The sequence below is a fragment of the Asterias rubens genome, chromosome 1 (genome assembly GCF_902459465.1).
Source record: "Asterias rubens chromosome 1, eAstRub1.3, whole genome shotgun sequence".
NCBI lineage: Eukaryota > Metazoa > Echinodermata > Asteroidea > Forcipulatida > Asteriidae > Asterias > Asterias rubens.
In genome coordinates this window covers 28,322,615-28,328,876 of record NC_047062.1, presented here as the reverse complement: position 1 = coordinate 28,328,876, position 6,262 = coordinate 28,322,615, and positions in this window count along the sequence as shown.

Below are 6,262 nucleotides of genomic sequence, written 5' to 3'. Positions count from 1 at the left end.
CACTACTGAAGACGTGTCTGAAGTATTCAACAAGGCTTTTACTGAACTTACACTTGTCCTTGTTCAGTGTTAGGTTTTGCTCGCGGATGCGTTGAAGACAAGCTTTGAGTCGCGAGTCGTGCTCCTGTTGTGTTTTCCCGAACACCAAAATATCGTCGCTGATGTTGAGGACTCCCTGGAGCCCTTGAAGAGCAGTGTTAATGAGATTTTGAAACACTTCAGCGGCTGAACAGACACCAAAATTTAAAGGCTTGTAGCGGTACAGGCCTTCGTGTGTCGAAAAAAATTGTTAAGGTGACGTGATTCAGGAGACAACTCTAATCTGCTGATAGCCTGCGTTTAGATCAAGCTTACTGAAGACTGTGGATCCATTGACATGTGCTATGACATCATCAATCGTAGGGGTGACATGCCTTTCGCGCTGGATGGCCTTGTTGACTGATCGCATGTCCACACACATACGAATTTCCCCAGGTCTATGTGGTTTCTCCACAACATGGATCGGTGACACCCATGGGGTTGGTTCATCATGGACCGGTTCTATGATATCGAGTGATAATAACTTCTCTAGTTCCGCGTCAACTTTCTTCCTAACGTGGAAGGGAATTCGCCGATGGGGCTGAGCAATCGGCTGAACTGTTGGGTCTTCATGGAGCTTGCACTGAAAATCTTTCAGCTTGCCGATCCCCTCAAAGCGGTCCGAGTACTCCTCGACTAAGCTTGGTACGTGAGATGGGGATGAGGGGTTGTTGTTGACTGTGTAGACAACTTTGACGATGCCGAGTTTTGAGGCCGACGCAAAACTGATAAGCGTATCCCCTGGTGGCTTTGTTACGAAGAACGTAGATGTGATGCGCGTTGACTTGTATGAGATCCATGCGTTCAATGTTCCTATGATCTCGAGGGGAGTAGTACTTCCATACGCAAAAACCTTGGAATGTTCATGCGTTTGCAGTGCTGGACGGGAAGGCAATGCGGTGTGTACATCATTACACATGATGTTCATGGAAGCACCGGTATCAATTATTATTGCGTGTACTGGCATTCGGTTTATCGTGACAGTAACTGCAGGCTGTTTGGGCTTAGGAGATCCTTTGATACCAAACACATTCATTGTCGTCAGAGCTGGAGTCATTGTCCTGGTTAACGACGTTCACTTTACCTCGAACATGGCGTTGTTTGCCGTGTTGGCCTTGCTTTTTACTGAGGCAGTGTTTCGCGAAGTGGTTTGCCTTTCCACACGAGTGACAGATGATACCATGAGCAGGGCATTGATCCTTGTGGGGATATCTACCTCCACAATTCCGCATGTCTGTCCAGACTTGTTTGTGTTTGCGGGTTTACTGGTACGTCGTTTTTGCGTAGCGCCTCTTTGGTGTTGTGCAGCATGCACGTTTTCAGTGACAGGGCTTTGATCATGTTTTTCAATGCCTTTGGCTTGCATATCCGATAGCTCATATGCCCTGCCTGTAGACAACAGTTTCTGAAGTGTTAGTTCAGATTCACGCAAGGCATGAAGTCTCAGCTTGGATGAGGCACATCCCTGGATTATTTGAGATTTGACTTCAGAATCTTTATCATGAAAATCACACTTTTGTGCTTGTTCTTGCAATCGAGTGTAAACGTCACTCAATAGTTCAGAAGCAGACTGCTTCATAGATCTGAATGTGAATATCTCATACTCAATGTTCCTTTGAGGCGAGAAATGTTCAGTTAAATGTTCCTTAGCAGACGAATAATCTGATCCTGTATCCCCCAAGGTCTCGAAAATATCCATGACTTCTGGACCTGAGTAAGTGAGGAGGAGCGCCCTCTGTTGTTTATCATCGGTAATGTTCAATTCAATTCAATTCATTAAGGTTTATTAAAAATATCACAAAATACACGACAGAAGTGAAAAAGACTTAAATTGGCGTGTTTACATACATTATTGTAAACAGATATCAATATAAACCACAAGGGAAACTGACTGGGTAAATTTGTAAATGATTTTTGGGGTTGAACAAAGAATTGACTAGAGTGGGATTCGAACCAACGACCTCCGGATTAACGATAGGCTTGGTATCAAGGTCGTTGAAGTCTCCCATTATTAGCAGTAAAATATTGTCAAACTGGACACGGACAGTGTCGACAATATCAATGATGTATGTAGATAATTCATCCTGGTGGGGCGACCGAGGTGGGCAATATGTTACACACACAAGAATGTCATCTTTCAGGGTGAGGGACACTGAAGATTTCAATTTAACCCAAATGATTTCAATGTTCTGGGGTATATTGCTTTCAAACATACAAAGAGTGGCATTTAAGTCATCCCGTACATACAAAGCTACACCGCCTCCAATCCGGTTAGCACGATCATGGTGAAACTGGTGATATCCTGGGAGAGGATATGCTGTGGCCGGCTTCTCAGCAGAAAACCATGTTTCAGTGACAGCAATTAGGTGTACATCCTTATGATTTGTATTTATAGTAGCTTGAAGATCTTCTATTTTATTACAGAGTGATCTTGCATTTAATAACAGAGTGGATGGCAAGTGTGAGTTAGCTCTAAGATGGCCACTGTTTTGTTTTGTAACCGGCTTAGATCTCGAAGTACAGTTGATGAAAATCAAATTACCTGTATCAATGTTCCTTGGTAGGGCTGTTTGCCGTGGTAATGGTTGCACTGTTAATATCGAATGTTAAACGCTACGAAAAGATTATCCAATCTCTTCACATATTTCTGCCACCGTAGACCAACGGTAGATGGCTCAGTATGAGGCTGAAAACTTGGGAACTGATGCAGATTTGTAACAGACATAATTGGCGAGAGTTCAATGTTATATGTGACGATGGCCGATGAGGGTGTTGATGTATTCTTGTGACGTTACGTGGATTACGCATCCAACGTGCGTGATAAGAAATGCACAGAGTCAAGGAAAACGTACTCAAAAACTTACTCAGTTTTGAAACAAATTTCCCACGAAAACTTGTCCTGATGACGATGGAAATAAAGTTTGATGTTTTAACTTTACGATGATCCCATCCTCGTCGCCAATTGTAATGTTTAAGCTTGGATGATGATCGATGAACTTAAAGTACCAATGCAGTGACAGACACCAGTACTTTGGTTGCATGATAGAACTGTTTGTTTATTTACTTGACCTCTGACCTTAACATAAAGTATGGAGCGCCTGTGATAAAGTAATACGATGCATGAACACTACACTGTTCGCCCTCTCTATCATCCCGTCCGATTTAGGATGCAGTGCCGATGTTCTTGTTATATCAATGCCCAGAAGATTTCATATTTCTTTGAAAAGGTGAGACTCGAAGTTTCTCCCTTGATCTGTATGGAGCTGCATCGGGACGCCATATCTGCAGACGAACTGTTCAACAAAAACTGTTGCTATGGTAGCGGCTTCTTGATTCGGTATAGCATAGGCCTGGGTCCACTTTGTCAAGTAGTCACATTTAACCAAAATATATCGGTTGTCTCGATCAGTCTGGGGTAGTTAACCCAAAACATGCATAGCTTCTCTTTCCATGCGTACTCCTACGTTATAGGTTTTCATTGGGCCTCGGCGGGTCTTGTTTGGAGACTTTCTGGATGCACACTTGTCGCATGTTGAGACGATGAGATTCACATCTCGTTGCCATCTGTTCCAGTAATACCTGTTTCTGACTCTGCCCCTTGTCTTCTTTTGTCCGTGATGACCACATCCTTTGTCGCTATGTAGTCTTGTTACAAGAGTCTTCCTTAAACTCTTTGGAAGAACAATCTGCCACTTGATAATATCGCTAACTACGGTTTCCCATCTTTGGCGTAGGACGCGGTCCCGAATGTGCAATCTTTCCCATTGTGCCCAGTAGCTCTTTACTTCTGCACTTTCAGGTGAAACATCAGCCCACCGTGGTCGCTCGGCTGAAGTTTCCTGCCATTGGAGTATCTTGCATACACTCTTGTCTTTTCTTTGTGCGTCTTTAAGTTCTTCTTCCGTTATAAACTGTTCCTCGTTGGTGTTTCTTTCATTTGTTTGCTCTTGAGCACTTGTCGTGACGATTCCACAAAATGGTTGATCAGCAATCTCTGTTCTTCTGTTGTTCTATTATGCTGTCGGGGCTTTCTCATGCTGTACTTCATTTCTTGTGCTGTGCTGTATTTCTCCGTCTTGTCACACTGTTTGCATTCATTGGCACAAGGTTTTCTTGACAGACCGTCAGCGTTCCCATGCTGCTTACCAGGACGATGTTGGATATCGAAATCATATGTGCTCATAAATTCCAACCATCTTGCCATTTGTCCTTCCGGGTTCTTGAAATTCATTAGCCACCGAAGTGCTCCGTGATCTGTCCAGATGAGAAATTTCCTGCCATACAAGTAGTGGTGAAAATATTTGGTGGACGCAACCACTGCGAGTGATTCCTTTCTTGTTACACAGTATTGTCTCTCTGCTTTAGCCAAGGATCTGCTGTAGCATGCGATGACTTTCTCATTTTCGTCTTGAACTTGTGATAACACTGCCCCTACTCATTGATTACTTGCATCTGTGTCTAAGATGAAGGTTTCATCACTCGAAGGGTACACCAGTATTGGAGTGGTTGTCAGATCCCTCTTGAGTCGTTGAAATGCATCTTCACATTCCTTTGTCCACACACAATTAATTTGCGTCTTCTCGACATGTCCCAAAAAAGTCACTCTCTCCTGAAAGAGATGACACTTATTTGGACTCAACTTAAGGCCAGCTGTCCTGAGTTGCGTCAGTACTTCTTGTAATCTTTGAAGGGCTGCTTGAAAATGATTTCCCTGGACGATGACGTCATCAATGTAGAGTAAGCAGGTCTGCCATTGAAGTCCGTAGAACACTCGTTCCATCAGGCGTTCAAAGGTTCCGAGCGCATTGCACAAACCAAAGGGCATCACCTTGAATTCGAATAGCCCATCTTTGGTAATGAAAGCCGTTTTCTCCTTATCTTTCTGTGCCATTCCCACCTGCCAGTACCCACTTGCCAAATCCAGCGTTGAGAACCACTGAGACCCGGATAGTGTGTCCAGTGAGTCGTAAATTCTCGGTAAAGGATATGAGTCTTTGATGGTTGAGGCATTTAGTTTTCGGTAGTCCACACAAAATCTTGTCGATCCATCCTTTTTCTTGACTAAAACGATGGGCGAAGCCCAGGGGCTTGATGATGGTTCAATCAATCGCTTTAACATCTTGTCGATTTCTTCTTTTGCTACATCTCTTTGATGTATTGGGAGTCTCCTGGATGGTTGTCTGATCGGACGTGCCTCACCAGTATTTATCTCGTGCTTGACAATTGAAGTCTTTCCCAGATCACTTGAGTCTTTTGCAAAAACATCTTGAAACGTCGTAAAGACTCTTGATAATTGCATCTGTTGACTTAGATTTAGCCTTTCACCACTGGTCTTGAATAATTCGGTCAAATGCTCTGGAATCGTTTGTCCCGACGCTTGCTTGTGCTCTTGTAATATAGTTATACGAAGTCCCTCTTTTTCTTGTACGATTTCATCACTCTCTACAGGTTCACACGTGGCTAACTCTGCACTCTGATAGACAATTATGGCTTCATACTTAAGATTAAGGACTCTGATCGGTACCAATTCTTGTTGGACATCAACCAAGGTTTTGGCAACCATGACCTCGTGATTTCTGACGAATCTCGGCTCAGGTTCAACAATGCCAAACCTTGAATTTCTATTTCGGTGTTTCAGCTTGCCAGGTAGCAATATCTCTTCTCCTGCTTTGATTGTAATAGTTCGGTCGGCTATCACTCGGGTGCACTTTTCGGATGCAGACGCCCGGTAAACGTGACATTCCACCTGCTGTCCTCCAATCTGCATTTCCCCTCTTCCCAAATTCAGTGTACAGTAGTACGTTTCAAGGAAGTCGTAGCCCAGAATTCCCTCAGGCTCGATGTCAGATAGGTATACGTCTTGACTTATTACTTTACTTTGTTCTTTAACTTGAAATTCTAGCTTGAGTTGTCCTTGTCCCAAACAAGGGGCGAGTTCTCCATTGGCAATGGCTACATTGATGTTAGTCGAATCTTGTCTTGGTCTTGAACTTTCGGAAATCCTGTAATAAATATCTGGACGGATAATAGTCAAGCTTGCCCCAGTATCCACTAGAACGTTTACATGAACGCCTTCAACTGGAACAGTTACTTCTATGCCTTGATTATTACTGCACGCTTTACTGATGGGGGGTTTGCTTTCTTTTGGTCCGTCTATCCTTAGTTTCCCAGCCGACCGTTGGAC